We start from the raw sequence: 19,518 nt of genomic DNA, 5'->3' as shown, positions 1-19,518 counted from the left end.
GGCTAGAAAGAGCTACTGTTAGCTGGGAGGCTAGGAAGAGCTACTGTTAGCTGGAGACATAAACATCGCTATCAACAGAGGATTGTTTCCTAACAGCCGTGATGTTTTCTCTTAGTTTTCTGTGAATGACTGAGAAGACGAGCGTCCGTCAGTCTGTCCTGATATTAGCTCGTCAGAAATGAATAATTAAGAAGTAATCGTTCGCTCATCCTCTGCTCCGTTCTCCGGTAACAGAGCTTTATCTGCTGTATAATCCCGGATTAGGAGTCGGACACGACGCTGAGACAAAGTCAGAGAATAATGTGCAGGGATCTAAAGACCCTCTGCAGAGACTACATACAAGACAACATGTCCAACAAGGACAACAGAGGACACGTTACACGCCCTGGATCATACATCACATCTGTCCCGGGACCATGTGACCACGACCTCTCTGCTAAAAGTTGCTCTGCAGCCTCGTCCTTCAGGCGACTTTTTCTTTGTGTTTAGACGAACGGATGCTGCTTCGATTTCTACAGAGACAACAGAACATGTGTGAAAACACTTTTTAAAGATCTCTGACAGATCAAACTGTTTAACGCACGTCAGGGGAACGTCAATACGTCCTCTGTGACGGACGGACGGACGAGCGGTCGATAAATCCATGGGTTTTCAGAGCGTCGCCATCGACTGTGGAGGAAAAACAGGAGGAAGCGCTGGAATTCAGTGTCTGACGTCGTTATCAGTTAACTCGAAAATGTCTCATTTTACAGAGAGATTCACTTCATCCAGTGGATGAAGAAACGATGATGATCTGAATATCTGAGGAACCTATAAGAGCCACATCTTCATCAGAAGAACATTCTGGTGTTAATATATAATCGTCCATTATAATCGCTGATCCAGGCAGTTTTTTAAATTATTTAATCAGGTTTCTTGATCTCTTGTTTGGAAACTCAATAAAATAACTGTTGTTTACACAAAACTATGAACGCCTACTTTTTCTAGACCGACAAATTCAAAGGAGGAATCGATAAAGAATCAGATCCATAAGAAGAATCAGAAGAACAACAACAAGCTGTGCTAACATGCTAACAAAGTAGCACAGAGTAGGGGTGAAGCGTGTGGAAGTATTTTAGTATCGAGTTTTTATTGAGGTTATTTTTCAGGGTCTTCTGATTTATTTTTTTAATTTAGTTTATTCAATTGTAGAATATTTTTCACATTCAAGGTTAAAATTAATGCAACTGGGTCAGTTAATCTCACACCTGCTGTCGCTGACCATGGTTCTGTTTGACTGATGTCACTTGATCGAGACTTTTCTACGTTCCACACTATAAAATAAGTAATAAAAGTGAGAATGATCCACGCTGACATCGTATCGTATCGTATCGTATTGTATCGGTATCGGTATCGGCCAATACTCAAGGCTGAAATTTCAGTATCGGAATTAAACTGACGTAACTACATTAACTTTGATTTAAAGAAACATTTCTTGGACTGAATCCAGGGAAAGACTTTAGGAAGCTGCAGGAAACCAGCTCCAGGACATTTAGGATCAGATCAGGACTCAGTATTTAATGATGGTGAGATTTAAACGCTTCTCTAACGAACCATGATTATGTAAATCTGCAGTGGAAACAAACAAACACCTGAAACGAGTCAACACGAACAAAGACCTCACAGGTGATTCATTAGCACCTTCATTTAAACCAGAGAAGAAGAAAAAAGAAAAACATCTTTCATCTCTGACCTCGTTTAACCTCGTCTGCTCCAAACACCGTTATTCTGAAGAACATCCTGTTCCTCGTTCCACTAATTCCTTCCCCAGAGGAAACGCCGTGTTTGTTTTTTAACGTCTGATTAAAGTTAAAGGACGGATTCTTCTGATTTATCATCATATACATGAATTTACTATGAATCCATTCAACGTCAACATGTTTCAGCTTCAAACTAAAAGAGTAAATTAAATCGTTATAGGAAAATATTCAGAAGTAAAAATGATTTGTCTGCAAAATATGTGAGAAGGAATCTGACGGAATTATTGACTATATGATTTATCCACACATACACCGATCAGCCACAACATTATGACCACAGACATCTCAATGTTCTGATGGGAAACTTTCGGACATGACCAGATCCCATCTACTCGTGGTCAATTAATCTTCATCAAGACTAAAAGCAAAAACCATCTGGTTCATGTGTTTCTACACCTGAGAGGAAATAACTCTTCATACCAGCAGGTGGCAGCAGCCTGGATTCATTATTTAAAAGAGGAAACAAGGGGCTGACGTTAGCAGTGAGGCTAGGAAGAGCTGCTATTAGTTGTGAGGCTTGTGAGCATAATGTTAGCTGAGAGGCTAGGAAGAGCTGCTATTAGCTGAGAGGCTAGGAAGAGCGTAGGCTAGGAAGAGCTACTGTTAGTTGGGAGGCTACAAAGAGCTATTGCTAGCTGGGAGGCTAGGAAGAACTTCTATTAGCTGAGAGGCTAGGGAGAGGTACAATTAGCTGGGAGGCTAGGGAGAGGTACAATTAGCTGGGAGGCTAGGGAGAGGTACTATTAGCTGGGAGGCTAGGGAGAGCTACTATTAGCTGCGAGGCTAGGAAGAGCTAGTATTAGCTGGTGGGCTAGGAAAAGCTACTGTTAGCTGCGAGGCTAGGAAGAGCTACTGTTAGCTGGGAGGCTAGAAAAAGAGTATACTGTTAGCTGGGAGGCTAGGAATAGCTACTATTAGCTGCATCGTTTAATCTTGTAGGTTACACATACTTCCTTGCCAGTTTATTAGGTACACAATCCTCCACAATGATCATCCGGGTGAATCACAACCTTTCTGACTCTACATAAACTCAACGACTCTTTTCTCAGAATGGATTCATGCTCCTGTTTGTTTCCTCAGAACCACTGAACACGTCGGTTTAGCCGAAACCACGACAGGTGCACGAGGAACCAGGTCACGTCTGAACACCTGCTCCTGCTGCAGAAACTTCCGTTAACCACAAACTGCTGCATGTTTCTGATCTGGTTTCGATGGAGATACAACGACTAAGTGGAAGCGTTTACTCTCGGTCTGAACAGCGATGGATCAGACCCGGCAGGTGCTCGGTTCTGATCCCTGATCCCTGATCACAGCCTGGACTGTGTGAGCTCTGTCCTCACCCTTCACCCTTCACCCTTCACCAGGCCAGTGTTTGTCCTGAGGGTGCATTTCATCTCTTCTAAAAGGTTTCTTCAAGTTAATCAATGCCTCCGTGTGGAAGCAGGAAGCAGTTATAGAGGAACGGTGAATGGAAACTGCTCTTTAAGGTTGTTTTCTTCCCATCAGTGACTCACTGTTGACGTCTTTCTGTTCCTTGGTGATCGGGTGAGTTCGTCCAAAAGAGGCGACAGGAGGAATCAGATCTGGGAGTCATTTCTAGTACAATTAAAACTATGAAAAAAAGAATCAAAATGACTAAAAGAGACACAAACTAAGGGTAAAAACACAGGTAGCATAAAATAATATGAAGGTATTCTATGTATTATGAGGTCAAATCTGCTATAAACCAACAAAAATGCAAATATATAACAAAAAATATGAAAATAGAGGAAGGAAATTTCAATGAAAGCTAATGGAAAAATGACAAATGTGCAGGTAACTGGATATAATATGCAGCTAATATATGTATATTTAGGTAAGTGAAATGAAATCTACTGTATTTATATCCTAGAAAGAAGAACCAGGTCACGTCTGAACATGTGCTTCAGCTGCAGCCCGTGCAGAAACGTCTGTTGACCTCAATGTGCATTTTTCTGATCTGGTTTCAGTGGAGTTACAAAGATTAACGACAAGTATTTACGCTTCGAGTAAACTCAGCAGAGCAGCAGATAACACAGAGGAACCAAACAGTATCAGACATGAAACCAGCCGGAGAAAATAAATCTGATTGTTACGTAAGAAAACATGTTGTTTGCTTCCAGTTTTTATTGCTAGAAAATAAAATAACACATTCTCACCTGCAAAATGAAGGTGTTTAATTACGAAGTGCAGGAGCCCCAGAGATCAGGAGGCTAGTTTGAAGTGACTGTTATCATTTCTTAATTGGAAGTCAATTAAAACACAGAAAGATGAAAAATATATGAAATATATATGAAATTAGCAGGACTGAAATCTAAAAATCACAAAAATCTGACTGTTTTAAAAGTTTCAATCAAAGTCAATGGAAACGACAAAACAAAGAGGCACAAGCTGCAGAAAACTAGTAACTGAATATGTTATTTATATTTAGGTGAAATATGCGGCACTTGTATTGTACAAAAAATGAGACTTTATTTCATTTTGAGTTAAAAATGATGTGACGTGATTTAAAAATCAAAAACCGCAAGAATATGAACATAGATATAAAATCTGAAAAAAGTCAAATGTTAACACATGGCCGACATCACTGTGACATCACAACGTTTAGCTGGAGGATAAACGGAGGGAAGATTGAGGCGAACACGTTTTTGGAGCCAAAACCAAAAAAATCAAAAACACTAACTTGAAGTTTTATCATATAACAGCCACTGTCAGACATCAGTACGACTTCGGTGATTAACAGAAAGGACTGGAGTGAGACAACAACAACAACATGCTCACTTCATATTAAGTAAAATTAAGTTATTTGGGGGATTCTTGTTGCATGTTAATGCTAATGCTAATGCTAACCACGTGTCCAAGCAGAAGTTGCATTTGCTACGTTTCCCTCCACAGCGTTTCCGTCTAACGTTAGATTCGTGTAGATGCTCGGTTTCTCAGTTAGGTCAGTGTAAATGTTTGGCCACTACATGGTGGGAAGTCCTGTTAAATCATCTAGTGAGAGCACAGAGGTCGGTGAATAAAGTCCCATCAGTCAGAGTCAACTCTGAACATAACGCTCATGGTCTCGGGGAGTGAGTGTGTTAATATATTAATATATTCTCTGAACTATACGTTTTACTCGTCCATTCTTGCCAGAACAGTCAGTTGAAATATGCTAAATGCCGTTTACAGGCTATAGTGTTTGAGATGTTTTGCCTCCAGTTAAGCTCCGCCCCTCAGAAAACGTCACACTGTTTACAAACGGTGAAGGAGTTTATACAATGTTTAAGTTATTTCTTAAGGGCACATGTGTTAAACATACGGTCCGCAAAAAAAAATAAAAAGTAAATAAAAAAGTGTGAAAATTACATTAAACTGCAACTTTTCAATGAAAATAACTTCTATTCCTGATTTGTCCCGTTTTATTCAAAGAAGTGGACAGAAAACTGAGACAGAACAGCCTTTTCCTTCTTAAACAGTCTCCTAATTTAATTGTTCTTCTTCTTTGCACTAAAACAAATGGAAAAGGTCTAAGTTTTCGTTATTTGTAGGTTATTATTCTGTTACTGGTTATTTCTTACTGGTTCACTTGAGATCAAATTGTGCTGAATGTGTCTCCTGAACTAAAATGAGTTCGAGTCCCCCCCTCTCACTAGATCCTGCTGCTCAATGAAGACGTGGACGGAAAACATGGAATCTGAAGCTAGATTTGTTTCCCCCAGACAACATAAGGACATGAGGACAGATGGACGGATGGACGGACGGACAGATGGACGGATCTGTTCACGTGGTGAATGCCAGACACTCTGCTCTGCTCTAAAAACCACAACCGTCTCGAGAACAAAGCTCCACGTAAACAAAGGCACAAAGGTTTTAAGGAGAATCCTGACTCTGAAAGTAATCTGATTACTGAGCCAAGGAGGACGGAGACGGAGACAGTGTAAAATAAAGTTACCACCAGAACCTCTAACTGCTGAGGTTTTATTCTGATTATTGGATGAAGAACATGAGTAAATGTTTAGTAAATGATGTTCATTGATTTATTCATTAGGAGACGATAATTAATTGATGATTGAAGTTAGAAACTACAAAGCTCGCGCTCATCCCTTCATGTTCCGTTAAACGTCTGTTTAAAACTTCAGACGAGTTCTCGTTAACTCCTCAGATCAGACGTGTCTGAATTAAAGCAGCTGTGAACCAGGACCTGACGTGGACTCCTCCGGGTCCTGGTTTGACTGACACCTCCTGGCACATGTGCAGAACATCCGGGGGCTCAGAAATTACCACGCCGGCGATTAAAGACGAGCGCCAAACGCCCCAAGTAGGTCACAACGTGTACAGTGATAAAACACGTTTGACTGCCGTGACATTTCATCACTGCCTCCGGTTTTTATTTCCTCCTCCTCCTCAGAGAGAAGCTTCTGAGGCGGAGGAGGAAAAACCATCAGCAGGGTTTTAATACTAACACAGAGACACCTGGAAAACATACAGCAACACTCAGAGGGGACAAAGGACAGATTGAAGACGACTGTTCGTCCACCAACAAACATCACTCCATCATAGTGGGAGAGGAACCAGAGGAACCCAGGGGAACTTCTAAGCAGCTAAAGGCCTCTCTCACATTGGCTGATGTTCATGTTGATGAATCCACTCAACAACCAAAGACACTGCTCTCTGTCCACAAAGAACATGTGGGACAATGTTTAGTGGACAGATGAGACCAGAGGAGAACAGTTTGGTTTAAATGTTTGGAGATGAACCAACACTGCATTCCAGCATCAGAACCTCATCCCTCCATGAAACATGGGGGCGCTAATGTCCTGGTTTGGGCCTGTTCTGCTGCATCTGCTCATCATTGATGGACCAATGAACTGTGAATTCTACCAGTGAACTCTGAAAGAAAATGTCAGGACATGAGTCCATGAGCTGAATGTGAAGATAAGGACCAGGATCTAGAACAGCGTCTAGAACTACCCCATACGTGGCTCGTTGGTCTAGGGGTATGATTCTCGCTTAGGGTGCGAGAGGTCCCGGGTTCAAATCCCGGACGAGCCCTTTGTTGTGTTGTTTTGCTTTAGTTCGTGTGAAGAGAAACTGGAGGAAGACAAGGAGCCCAAGAACCAGATGAATGTTTAGGAACAAGTCAAAATAGAAATGATGATGAGAGGAAACCACCAACATCTCAGAACTGAGCTGGTTCTGTTCTGAATGATCAGCTGTTACCACAAACATTCAGTTACTGTTTTACTGTTTCAGGTCTGAATCTGTTCACATTAACGTCCGTTCAGTCAGTTCTCAGGGTCAGACCCGCGGAGGAATTAGTCTCTACGTGGCCCTGCAGAGTCTACACTGCAGAACCCATTCATCACCCCCCACCTCCTCCCACCTCCCCCCGCGTCCCCGAGGTGAAGGGAGGGACACTATCAGTGCGTCTCAGGGGTCGGGTGACGCCATAAAACACAGACTGAGACAGGAAGACTTTGGAGGGAAGGGAGCAGGAGGGCAGGAGGAGGAGGACAGGAGGAGCAGGAGGAGGAGAGGAGGAAGGAGGAGGAGCAGGAGAGGAGGAGAGAGGAGCAGGAGGAGAGAGAGGAGCAGGAGGGAGGGAGGGAAGGAGAGGAGGAGAGGAGGAGGAGGACAGGAGGAGCAGAGGAGGAAGGAGAAGAGGAGCAGGAGAGGAGGGAGGAAGAGGAGAGGAGGAGGAGGGAGGAAGGAGGAGGAGAGGGGGAGGAGGAGGAGCAGGAAGAGGAGGTGGAGGTGGAGGAAGAGCAGGAGGAGGAGGAGGAGCAGGAGGAGCAAGAGGAGGAGGAGCAAGAGGAGCAGGAGGAGGAGCAGGAGAAGGAGTAGGAGGATGAGGAGCAGGAAGAGGAGGTGGAGGAGAGGAGGAGGAAGAGGAGGTGGAGGAGGAGGAGCAGGAAGAGGAGGTGGAGGAGGAGCAGGAGCAGGAGCAGGAGGAGGAGGAGGAGGGGGAGGGGGAGCAGGAGGAGGAGGTCAGGTTGAAACCTATAGACACGTCCCTGCAGACGTACTGCACCTAAAAACATGTGGGACAGATACTTCACCCAAAGCATGATGGGAGCTGTAGTTCACAAACTAAAAGATCTTCATTTTATCAAAAACTGTATTAATTCTATTAATGTGTCTGTGTAATGTTTTTTACACAGTGGGTGAATCCACGATCTGATCACAGCCAAAGGAAACAACCACATACGTTACATGTGCTGAACTACAGCTGATAAAGAGAATTACAAAAATATTTGACCTCAATAGATAAAGATCTTTAAAATGAAACGACACGAGTAGGTCTGGGATAAAAAAAATAGGAAGGAAGGAAGGAAGGAAGAAAGAAGGGAAGGAAGGAAGGATGGAAGGAAGGAAGGAAGGAAGGAAGGAAGGAAGGAAGGAAGGAAGGAAGGGGCATATTTGAACTGAAAATAATAATATTTGAACATGTGCAACATTTAAATATCGTACATAATAATAAACAGGAGCAGGTCAGTTTAACGTAGAACAGTAGGTGGTGGAGGAAATAATATGAAAGCATGGCCACTTCAGGCTTCCGTAGACTCATGTTTCCTGTTTTCTGCTAAATATTAGTTAATCGAAGGGGGCGGGGCTTAATAAGACTTAATAATAACACTCCTTTCTGAGCCTATGACATCGTGTGTAGGACTCTGCATCATTGTTCCTCTGTATCTGTCCTTTAAACTACAGCCGCCTTTTCAACCACGAACTGGAACCAGTTCTTCAGAAACACGATGGATGAAGCTCGTCCTGAGTCACTCTGGGAAATAAAGTAAAACATACATCTAGATTTATATATAGTCGGTCTGGTTTCCACCGGGGACCTGGATCTTTGCTCAGCGTTTTAATGAAGCAGCGTTAAGGACTCGACCGTGGGCGGAAACCGACGGCGGGACGGAAACGAGACGAGAGGAGGAGGAGGAGGAAACTCTCATCAGCTTCACTGGGAACCTGAGGAATGAACGGGATCAAATCCTCCGAGCAGCTGGTCCAGACGTTTAGTTACAGGCGGCTCAGCTCACGTTTACAGTCGGTTTGATGCAGAAACGCAGCATCTTTTCATTTTTAGCGTCTGGTTTCACCTCCTATTTAAAGAGAACATTTCAGGCCACTATCAGATATAATTATTCATTATCTGGGACATTTTCTTTTCTTTTTTTATTCTCTGGGGGATGGGGTTGTCAGCGTGACGCCACTGGCTGTTCACCATTAGTTGGGTTTCTCCCATCAAAGCGATGGCTTCAGTAGACGGCGTTAATCTGTTCCACTATCAGCAGACTGAGGTCACCACTGGCATTTAATGAGTTTATAGCTACAGCGCCCCCTATCTGGGAGACAGGAGCATGGAAGCAGATCTTTTAGTTTCTCTGACTAAAGACAAAAACATAAATACACACATTTTTCCTGAATTCTGAATGTTGCCCATGATTCATGGTTTTGCTCTTCCATAGTTTCAGTAGCGGTGAACGTTGACTTTTAGCCGTGGACGGCACAGAAATGGGTAAAGCTTTAGGTGGATACATGATACGGATGTTTTTAAAAGTCGCGGGCGTAGTTCTGTGACAGTGACGTTAGCTGCACTGACATTGTACGATATTTGCCTCTGAGATGCAGTGAACCAGAGATAGAAAATATAAATAAAATAAAAATAGTAAATGTAGTAAAACTGACATTTATGACATTTTACACTTAACTTTATCTGAGATTAACATGTAACGAATCATTTTAAGGTGAATTCAGTTCTGTCGGATGTTTATCGACGAAGTGGAAGCAGCAAACATAAACTCTCTCCAGAGGATATTTTAGTTTTAAAGTCACACATTTAGAAGCCAACTGAAAAGCCAACCAGCAGGCTAGCAGTCAGCTAGCAGCTAGCAACCAACAAGAAGACACCAGCTAACTAGCCTAGCCACCAGCAGCAGGTAAGAACTGATGCGACTACATTTACTACACTTTAAAACATAAACAGGTGCCATATATTTGTAGTTGTTCTGGGCCAATCAGAATTAGTTTGACATGTCTGTGATTGGTTGGATCCTGTGTATGTTCATATCACATCTCCTTCTGCAGCAAAGTCTAATAATAATAATAATAATCATGTCATGAATTATGAATTATGTTTAGGCAGCACTGTGGTGGTCTGGGTGGATGGTGGGCGCACAAAGCATCCAGCCTGTGGTCGGGTTTGGTTTTCATTAAAGTGAAGAAAAGAGCAACTTCTCTGTTGCAAAGTGATTCTCCCAATCAGATTGTTTGGGGGCGGGGCTTAATGCAGTGATGGACAGAAGAGTAACATCGGTCAAACACGTTTATCTGTGTTTTAAGCCGTAAAGATGCTGACAGTGAAATAACTTTTCTGAAACATAATAAATTGTAGATGTAGAGTCATCAGGTTAATACGTATAAAAACTAAGATGATCTGGATCCACGTTGTCCACAGAAACCGATTCATTAAAGAAGATAATCATCCTTCACTCGTCTCAGCGTCTTCAGATTAATTTCATTCCCGTTTCTCTCAGAGCTTCGTCTGGAAATAAAGAGACACTGAGTCAGGTCGTCTCAGACAGGTGGACACCTGCGTAGGTTTGGACCTCGGGAGACGTCCCGGTCTGGTCTGAGCCGGACAGAAATAGCAGCTGCAAGGGATTCTGGGACGTTTGCTACAGGCCGAGCGTTCAGTGTCTATGACACGTTCAATGACGCTGGATAAAAGAGAACTAAACGTCATCCCCCAGTTTAAACTACAGCAGCGGCAAAAGTTTCCAACGACTGTAAAATCTACAGTAGGAGTTCAGTAAAAATATATCTTTTCACCTTTTCTTAAAAAAATAAGTTTTACAGTTTAGATGCTTTTAAAGTCTATGATTGGATCCATGACGTTTCAAATGCTGTGAAAACTGATGGAGGCAGAACCTGCAGGACACCTGACACGAAACCATAATAAAATAAACGGACTCAGATCTCCACCTTCTCCTCCACCTTCTCCTCCATCCTTCATTATTCTCTCGCTCCAGGTCCAGCTCTCTCCTCCCGTTGGCTCAAACTCCAGAGCTCCCGGCCAACACCCGCCGCCCCCCGTGAAGCCTGGACTTTATTTTTCTGCTGAGCCGGACTCGTTTGCTAATGAGCTGCTGTTCACCTGCTTCCGATTAAACACCGATTACAAATGTTTCCCGTAGATCAGCAGCTTCGTCTGAGCTGAGGTGAAGAAAACCCACCGGCACCGTCGGGTCACTCTCCTCCGTCTCCGGAGCAGCTCATGAAAAATAAAAGCCTGACTCGTCGGTATTCAGACGATGATATCTGACCTCGCTGATGTCGTCAAACGCCCATCAAGCTCCGGCCCGGAGCCATTTTTAACAGGACGAGGCCGGTTCAGGGGACAGATCAGCAGAACGAAGCCGAGGACAGACACTTCCTGCTCACCGCTCTGCTCCCGGTCATGTAATTAAACAAGGTCGTTCGCCACCGACTAATTACTCAACTTGGCTCCAGATGCAGAGCTGAGAAGGACTGGAAGGTTTTTACAGGATGGATTTAACTCTGGAGGTCATGGACGGACACTCGCAACTCTCAGAAAGAGGCACAAAGAGTTTCTTTAAAAGGTAACAGGGAGAGAAAAAACTGGTGCTGCCATTAAACCACCAAAGAAGAAGAAGTACAGATATGTGCTTTCATGGTCCTTATACCTTTTAGAATTTCAAGTCCGGTTTTAGACTAAAATAAACGAAGAAGAAGAAGAACCAGGTTTATTTAGAGCTAAACACAATGATCCATGACCTGGACCAGTGAGACTGGTTTTAAACTACTTCCTGCTACATTTATGAGCTTATCATGTTAGTCGTGTGGCAAAATATCGTGATTTTAAAAGAAAAAGAAAAATGGATCATTCGGATTAATCTTGTGCTTTGACTTGTCCAATGAATTACCACTGATGTCATCTGTTGTACATAGATACGTGTATTTTAAGCTGCATTTAAACATTTAAAACATGAACTATGTAGAACATTGCAATATATCACGATAACGTATTGTATCGTGACTCAAGTATCGTGATACGTATCGTATCGTGACTCAAGTATCGTGATACGTATCGTATCGTGAAGTCGTTGCCGCCTCTTGTTAGTAGAAAGAACATTAAATCTAATATTATCTTTCTCCTTTTCCTCGTAGACCACAGAATAAAAGCAGTTTCTTCTCGGCTGCAGAGTTTCCAGACGCCTCAGGGGACGTCGTGTTTCGTCGTATTTAATTGTATTTTTTCAATAAACCAACATTTGCTCCACGCTTAGTTAGTTTTCTCCTTTTACTTCAGGGACTTTTTTTTTTTATGTGCAAATTGAAACTCGCTCGGTTGTTCTCACTGATCTGGAATCGATCCCAGCTCACGCTGAGTGGATGTTACATAACAATAATCACAATAAAAAGGTTCAGATGGTTTCACCTGGTAACGGTGCAGCGCTACAGCTGATTTTAGCTGCTTCATTCTCTTTGTTCACGGTGAAGAAAGGTTTAATATATTTTCTTTAGTGACACGTGGAAGATGCTCGAGTGTTTCTGTGCACATCGGAATTACTTTTCATGAGGTTTCAGGTTTTTAGACTAAAAATAAAATAAAAACTAAATTAATAAGAGTTTATTAGATGTCCAATTTAAAAAGCAAAGCCTCTTCTTGAGGTTTCCTTCTTTGTCTTCTGTTTGTCTGTGCACCCTCTCTCTGGTCAAATGTGTCCAAATAAAAATCCACCCCGTGAATGTGAAGACGACGTGTTGCCCGGTTCTGCGTTAATCGTTGTTTTTGCAGCAGCTGGAATCAAACGGCCGCTCTGCAACGCTCCGACTCCTCCAGCTGAGAACCTGCTGCTGCATACAAACTATATTTTTGGTTGGCGAGTGTTTTTAGACGGCGTTGCCTAGCAACTGGGACTCTTTGTTGTACATGGCTGTGTCATCGTGCTGTAGCTAATGCACACACAACACAACACAACACAACACAACACAACGCAACACAACACAACGTACACGCTCCCTAATCTGAGCAAGCACACGCACCAGCATGATAAATATAGACGGTCATTGATGGAGTCAGCATACTAGTGTTGTCTCGTAGGGGGAAAGAGGGGAGGAGGGGGGTGGAGATGGGGGGTGGGGGGTGTCAGAGGGATTCAGCTTCGTGTTTTATGCATGAACGCCGCAACGCTCGGCGACCGATACGAATCAGCATCCTGTGACGACTGCAGAGAGAAAAAAAAAAATAAAATAAAATAAAACGCTGCAGAGCCTCAACAGACGCGTCAGGAGAGAAAAAACTTCACCGCTGAGACTGAGGCAAAGCAGACACCTCCATCGCTGCCACCTCACCATCCAGTGGGGTTACCCCGGCAACGGGTCACGTGGTTACCCCTGGTAACCGGTGCAACTGGTCCAGATGCCAGCGGGGAGTTTTAAAGAGGAGGCGAAAGGAGCCGAGCGAGGACGGAGGAGGTCGGAGCGTTATCTGCTCTCCACAGGTAGAAACGGACGGAGGCACGAGAGGAAACCACCCGGGAGACAAACAGCTGATGGTTTATGTCTCTGAAACGCCACAGAACGAGAAGCTCGAGACAGAGAACGTGTCCTTAAACGTCTCACGTCTTTCCCAAACACAAAAAGACAACGAACGCAGAGAGGAAACGGTGAATGTGAAGTCATTTTTCAGTCTGTTAGTCAAAGCAGCTTTTCCTCAAATAAGACGCGGCTCCAGGAAACTAATCAGGATGGATTCGTCCTTTTAATAAACAGATGAGTCGTTGTTTTCAGATCTTCAGCCGCCGCCGGAGGATCTAATGATAAATCACGAGATTGTATCTAAACTGTTTATTCTAAAGCTCATTATCATAAGTGAATTTACTGCACACGTCTTCCTCAGATGCTCTGTTTGATGATTTGATGCTTGTGCACCAAAGCATTGTGGGAATAAGCGGCATGTTGCTGTGTGGTGGAAGGATTCCTGGATGACAGCCTGCACCATGCAGCAGATTCTACCGTGTGTTGTTGGAAGAGTTGAACGAGGTGACGCTCTGCTGAATCAGCCAAAACACAGATGCATGGATTTTACAGCTAGAATGCTATTTTTTTTTATATTTTTATATCATTATTATTATTGATTCAAGTTAGAAAAAAGCAGCAAATGCAATTTCAGTCTGCGTGTGCGGCTGCTGGAGTCTGTAAACGAGACAGAGAGAGGTTTAAGGGCTGGATTTTACAAATGGAAAGAAGATTTCTGAAGCAGTATTTACACCACGGGTCGATTTCTGCAACATTAGCAAAAGCAAAGATGTTGAGAAGGTCACGAAAAGACTCTACACCGTCCTGCAGAGCAACAACACACACGTATATAACACGTTAACGTGGTTTAATCCAACATCATGATTCATCTGATTAATAATTTTAACTCAGTGAATCATCAGTGAACATGTCTCAGTTTGTCCAAGTAGCGTTAGCGTTAGCACCAGCTGATCCGGTAGTGACAGGCAGCAGAACCAACCCATAAAGATGGAAGACGCTAAACAGCACGTTGGTCCTCTCCATGGGACATTTGAGGACAAAGAAACCAAGAGGGACCAGTGGAGACACATAAAGTATCATCACACTCTGCAGGAAGGAGTTTTCTTTCCAGCTTCAAACAGCACATGAACCAAGCCAAGCATACGTTAGTCGGGGATTCCGCTAGCACTTGGGCTAACGCGGCTAACAGCTGGAGACAAACCAACACAAACCAAAACAAACCATGACAAAGACACGACAAAGACAAGCTCGCTGCAAATACGTGTCCACTCCTGCAACCACTGAGCTGCCCTTTCATTGGACAATGTCAACAAGTTAGTTTGTCTCCTTAGCAACGGGGACACATTAATGTGGACACATGTTTGGTTTAAAAACGACAAAAAGCAACATGTTGAGTCATTTTGCATGAGAAGAAAAACACCATAAATAGAGATTAAAAATTGATGACATTTAATCGCGATTAATCTAAATTAATCTGACAACCCTGTGATTAATCTGATTAAAATTTTTAATCATTTGACAGCGCTAGCATTTACTATAAAAAAAACACAGATAAAAAATGGCCCCACTCCAGCATATGAAGACTAGTCTGAGTAGCATCACAGCTAGCCTTAGCTTAAGCTAATTAGTATTTTTCCCAACTAATGTTCTGTTCTTAATCGTCCTTTTTGATAATCCAGCATCTTAGGAATTTAATTGTGTCTAAAGAACACGTCAAACAAGTCAAACTGAGAATCATAGAAAATAAGTAACGTATGGACCTTAATCATGCTAATAGCTAATAACCCTAGCTTACATGACTACAAACAGAGAAGTGACTTTAGCAACTACTTTTTTGTAGTTATTGTCTTTCTAGGACATTGTGTGGTAAATAGGTGTTATACTGCTAGCTAACATATTGATGCTAACAGGTCGCCGATTTAGCATCTCTGCTAAGTCTGGCTCATTTACACTGATGCCTAATGCACCAATGTTGATTGATGTGTATTGTCCTATTCAATAAATCAATCAATGAAATGAAATAACTATTCATCCTCAAAGGAAACGTGAACGATCTTAATTAAAGTTTAGACTAAAATTAACATTTTTACTGGTAGCATAGCTGAAAAGAAACGCACACTGAAGACATTTTAAGGAAAGGAATAATTTAACATTTCTGGGGCCGTACTTTCTAAAAGAAGACAGTCGGTTTAATTTACATGTTCTAGCTTAGCACAACCAATGAGGGCGGAACATGATGTGAATGGGTTATATTTATCGGTGCTAAAGGTAAATAGCGTAGCATATACTGGGCCTATTTTTGCACATAAAGTGTAATTTAAAATGGTGAAAGTAGATTTTCTGCTCCATCAGAATATGAGAAGAGTATCTCTGTTTGGCAGCATGAACACGAGACCTTTTTATTGTCAGTCACATCTGGTGTAGAAGGATGGAGAAATGAAGCGCAAAGGAGAAGGAGAGGACTGGGAGATCAGAAGACAAAGGCTGCAGTGGATGGATGGAGGATGGTGAGGGGAGACGAGGGAAACGCTGCAGCGATATAAGAAGGAAAAAAAACAAACAGAGAGGCAGAAACGAAAGGTCGGAGAGACGACTGACAGCTGGTGGCTGATAAAAGAGCAGAGAGAAGAAGGAGAGACGACGAAAATACTAAAAGCCTTCATTCACTTCAACAGCCGGTTCAACAAGAAGCGTCGCTGACTTCTGGAAACACGTAATCTGATAAATCCCGATTCTAATTTCATCTACTGTCGGTTCCTCTGGAGGTCGTCTCCAAACGTGACTCCATCTCCACCAACGTCCACGTTCAAACGTCCGACTTTACGGCAGAAACTGACACGTTTACGACCTGAAACACTAGATGTGTAGATGTTTGGGGAGATTTAAAATGACCATGAGAAAAAAAACTATACAAAACACACAAAGTGACTGGAATGAAGCAAAATGTGTCAGAACTTCTTCGTTTTAAAGGTGGTTGGCGTCAAAGCTGCCAAAAAAATCCCAGAAGAAGAAGAAGAAGAAGAAGAAGAAGAAGAAGAAGAAGAAGATGTCTCCTGTGTAGTGTTGGGCAAGTTACTTCAAAAACGCAATTTATTATTCAATACTGTAATTAGTTACATTACATTACTTTTAAGTTTCTTTCACCAAAAATAACTGGAATATGGATTCTGAGTTCTCAGTAGATCTTATTTCATTCAGTCTAGCTCATCCAGTAGAAGGTGAGAATGACGTAATGCCTAAGCTAGTCTAACTAAGCTAGGCTAATGCTAACAACAGTTCAATATAATGGCTACAGTTATGACTCATGGCTCAAAACATATTGTGATAGAGATGCTGTAAATTTATTTATTTATTTTTATTTTCATCTTCATATCCATTCGATAAGTACAAGCCACAAGACATGAGTCGGCTTCTATAAAACCTAATAACTGTGATTAAATAATTAAATATAATGGATATGAAAGTATGGACGGACGGACGGACGGATGGATGAATGAACGGATGGATGGACGGATGGATGAATGGATGGAGGGATGGACGGATGGATGGACAGACGGATGGATGGACGGACGGAGGGACGGATGGATGAATGGATGGAGGGATGGATGGATGGATGGAGGGATGGATGGATGGACGGATGGATGGATGGATGGATGGATGGATAGATGGACAGCAGCGGAAGCATTTGAGGGCAGCTAGTGCGGCCTGAAAGAAAAGGTGAAGCCTGTGATCAATTATTCAGAAGCCTGAGCAGACGAGAAAATGTCAGCGCACTCTGCACATGCTCAGACGGCTCCACTACAAAACACACAGTCTGCAGGTCTGTCGGGCTGAACGGATGAAACCTGAGTCCAGGAGGAAGCCCTCGCTGATGTTTGATCCTCAGGACGACCTGAATCTGATGAGTTCGCTGTCAAAGACAAGATGTGTCCATCGATGTGTTCCTGCTCTTTATTTTTCTTTTTTTATGTTTACGCTTTTATTTTTTACACTTATTTAAGTTCTGTGTGTTTTTGTACAAGTGAGCAAACTGATCAGAGTTAAATTCCTTGTATGTCTTCCTTGTCTTAAAGTGTCCTGAGTGGACAGAATAAATGTAAATTTAAATGTTTGTGGTTCTCAGCTCATTTTGCTGGTGCCATTATTCTTTCTGTTTGAGGCTGAATTATATTAAGTGGATATAACATGCTCATAAATATTCCTAATATTTGTGAAGCTGTTTAAATCACCATTTACTTTAATTACTTTATAAGTATAAGATGGCAGCTATGAGATTTGCTAAGCTAGCCACCAGTTTAGCTAAACACATGTTCCTGCCAACGTATTTATTCATGTGTAATAACAAACATTAACATATTGTGTGATGTTTTTGTTCATGAAAGGCAATAAAAAGAAGAAGAATAGATAAATACATTTGTATTTAGTTTTAGCTTTGAGGCTAGTCGTGGCTATCTCAGCAGCTAGCTTAATCTAGAGCTTTAGCTTTGTAGCTAGCTGTTATGTTTAGACTTTAGCAGTGTAATTGAGTGTCATGTAATGAGTTAAGTAATGTAGCTAGCAGTCAGTTAGCTTTAGCTTTAGTTTGCTGTTCTCTTTAGCTTCCTATGGATTCAGCTTCACAGTTAGCTTCTATCAATTTAAGAGTGTAATTATCTGACATTAGCTCTGTAGTCAGCCTGACTTTAGAGGTGTAGTTAGTTGTGATTTAATGATGTTAGCCATGTAATTAGCTTTCATTTTATGACTTTAGCTGTGTAGTTAGCAGTCATTCAGCTTTAGCTGTGTAGTTAGCTCTTTTAATGACTTTAGCAGTGTAATTAGTTGTGATTTAATGACGTTAGCCATGTAATTTATCATTAGCTTTTCTCTACCTTGTGAGTGAATCAGCTAACTGTTCTTCAACCCTTTAGCTGTGTCGTTAGCTATTTCTGTGACTTGAGCAATGTAGTTAGCGATCAGTCTGAACCTGGGTAGTTAGCTACACCACCTGGCCAAAAAAAAGATTTACACATCTTAATACAGTATTTCATTGGACCTCAGTCTTTGGGCGTCATGTTGTTGAACCTGGACCTGATCAACTAGCAGATTGGAGCCTTTTTTCTCGGTTGTCCTCACTGATTAGTAGTTTTCTTAAGGCTCCACAGCTGTTCAGTCCCAGCCCTGTAATTTTATGACATTAGCTGTTTAACCATCTATTTAGCTGTGTAGTTAGCTGCCTTTTGTTTGATTTCTGCTTTTAAATAAGTAGTTTAGCAGTTTAGCTAGCATCTCCATGGCTTTAGCCGCCATAGCCCGGCTGTGTTACTGATCTATGAGGTTGTTGTGTTGATCTTTGAGTTAAACAGTACGTGTAGTTTCAGGTTTTAAACCAACTTACTGCAGATAAAAAGATTTAAATGAATTTTAAATGGATGTGAACTAGGGCCACTCTTAAAAAAAGATCCCTACAATAAGTGATGATTTATTATGACGCATGTTTCATTATGTGGTTATTTGATTTAACAGTAGATGAGAAGGTGAAAACCTTCTTTACTCTCATCTCTGGGGTGTGGTCTTCCTCTTCTAAATGCTCGTTGCCGTCTGTTCTGCAGATTCCATTATGCCAGTAAGAAAAAAGACATCTGCACGTCCCAGAGCCCAAATGTTTTCCAGATCTAATTATCCCTTAAATTATCCCTTAAAGGCTACGGAGCGGGAGAAGCCACGAGGCCCGTCTCGTCCAGAGCTCCTCATCCATCATCTCCAGGATGGCAGCGAACATCACAACACATTAAGAGAAGGAAGGAGGTGACGGAACAATGATCAGGGATTTTCTGTTTTAATACGAACATGTTCATTTAAAAATATAAATAAATAAAACCGGATTAACCTGCCGTTGGGCTCGTAATGTTCTTCATTACACAGAACTGATCCAGCTCCACGGATTAAATGAGAGAAATTTTACTCGGAACAATTAAACTGCTGGATATTGCAAATGTTGTTGTTTTGCAACGTGACTTCTTGAGGCTGCGTCTTTATTTGTTTTTGGTGTAAAAATGTGAGTCAGAGTGGAAAGTTTGACCTTTTTGGAAGGTAAGAAATGAATAAAATCTTCCAGTTATGTTCAGGAGCATCCACCTAGAAATCAGCCCAAACTTCTGCTGTACAC

General features: G+C 42.1%; 1 protein-coding gene and 1 non-coding gene across 2 annotated transcripts in view; one reads left to right on the top strand and one right to left on the bottom strand.

Moving 5' to 3' along the window:
- kcnq3 (potassium voltage-gated channel, KQT-like subfamily, member 3) overlaps positions 1-19,518 on the bottom strand; it is an 80,416-nt gene that overhangs the window by 41,497 nt on the left and 19,401 nt on the right. The gene's annotated exons all lie outside the window — the stretch shown is intronic.
- Positions 6,783-6,854, top strand: trnap-agg. The gene has a single exon. It is a non-coding gene; the product is annotated as a tRNA-Pro (tRNA).

The sequence above is a fragment of the Mugil cephalus genome, chromosome 7 (assembly GCF_022458985.1).
Source record: "Mugil cephalus isolate CIBA_MC_2020 chromosome 7, CIBA_Mcephalus_1.1, whole genome shotgun sequence".
NCBI classification, from domain to species: Eukaryota; Metazoa; Chordata; class Actinopteri; order Mugiliformes; family Mugilidae; genus Mugil; species Mugil cephalus.
This window is presented reverse-complemented; position numbering and strand designations above follow the sequence as displayed.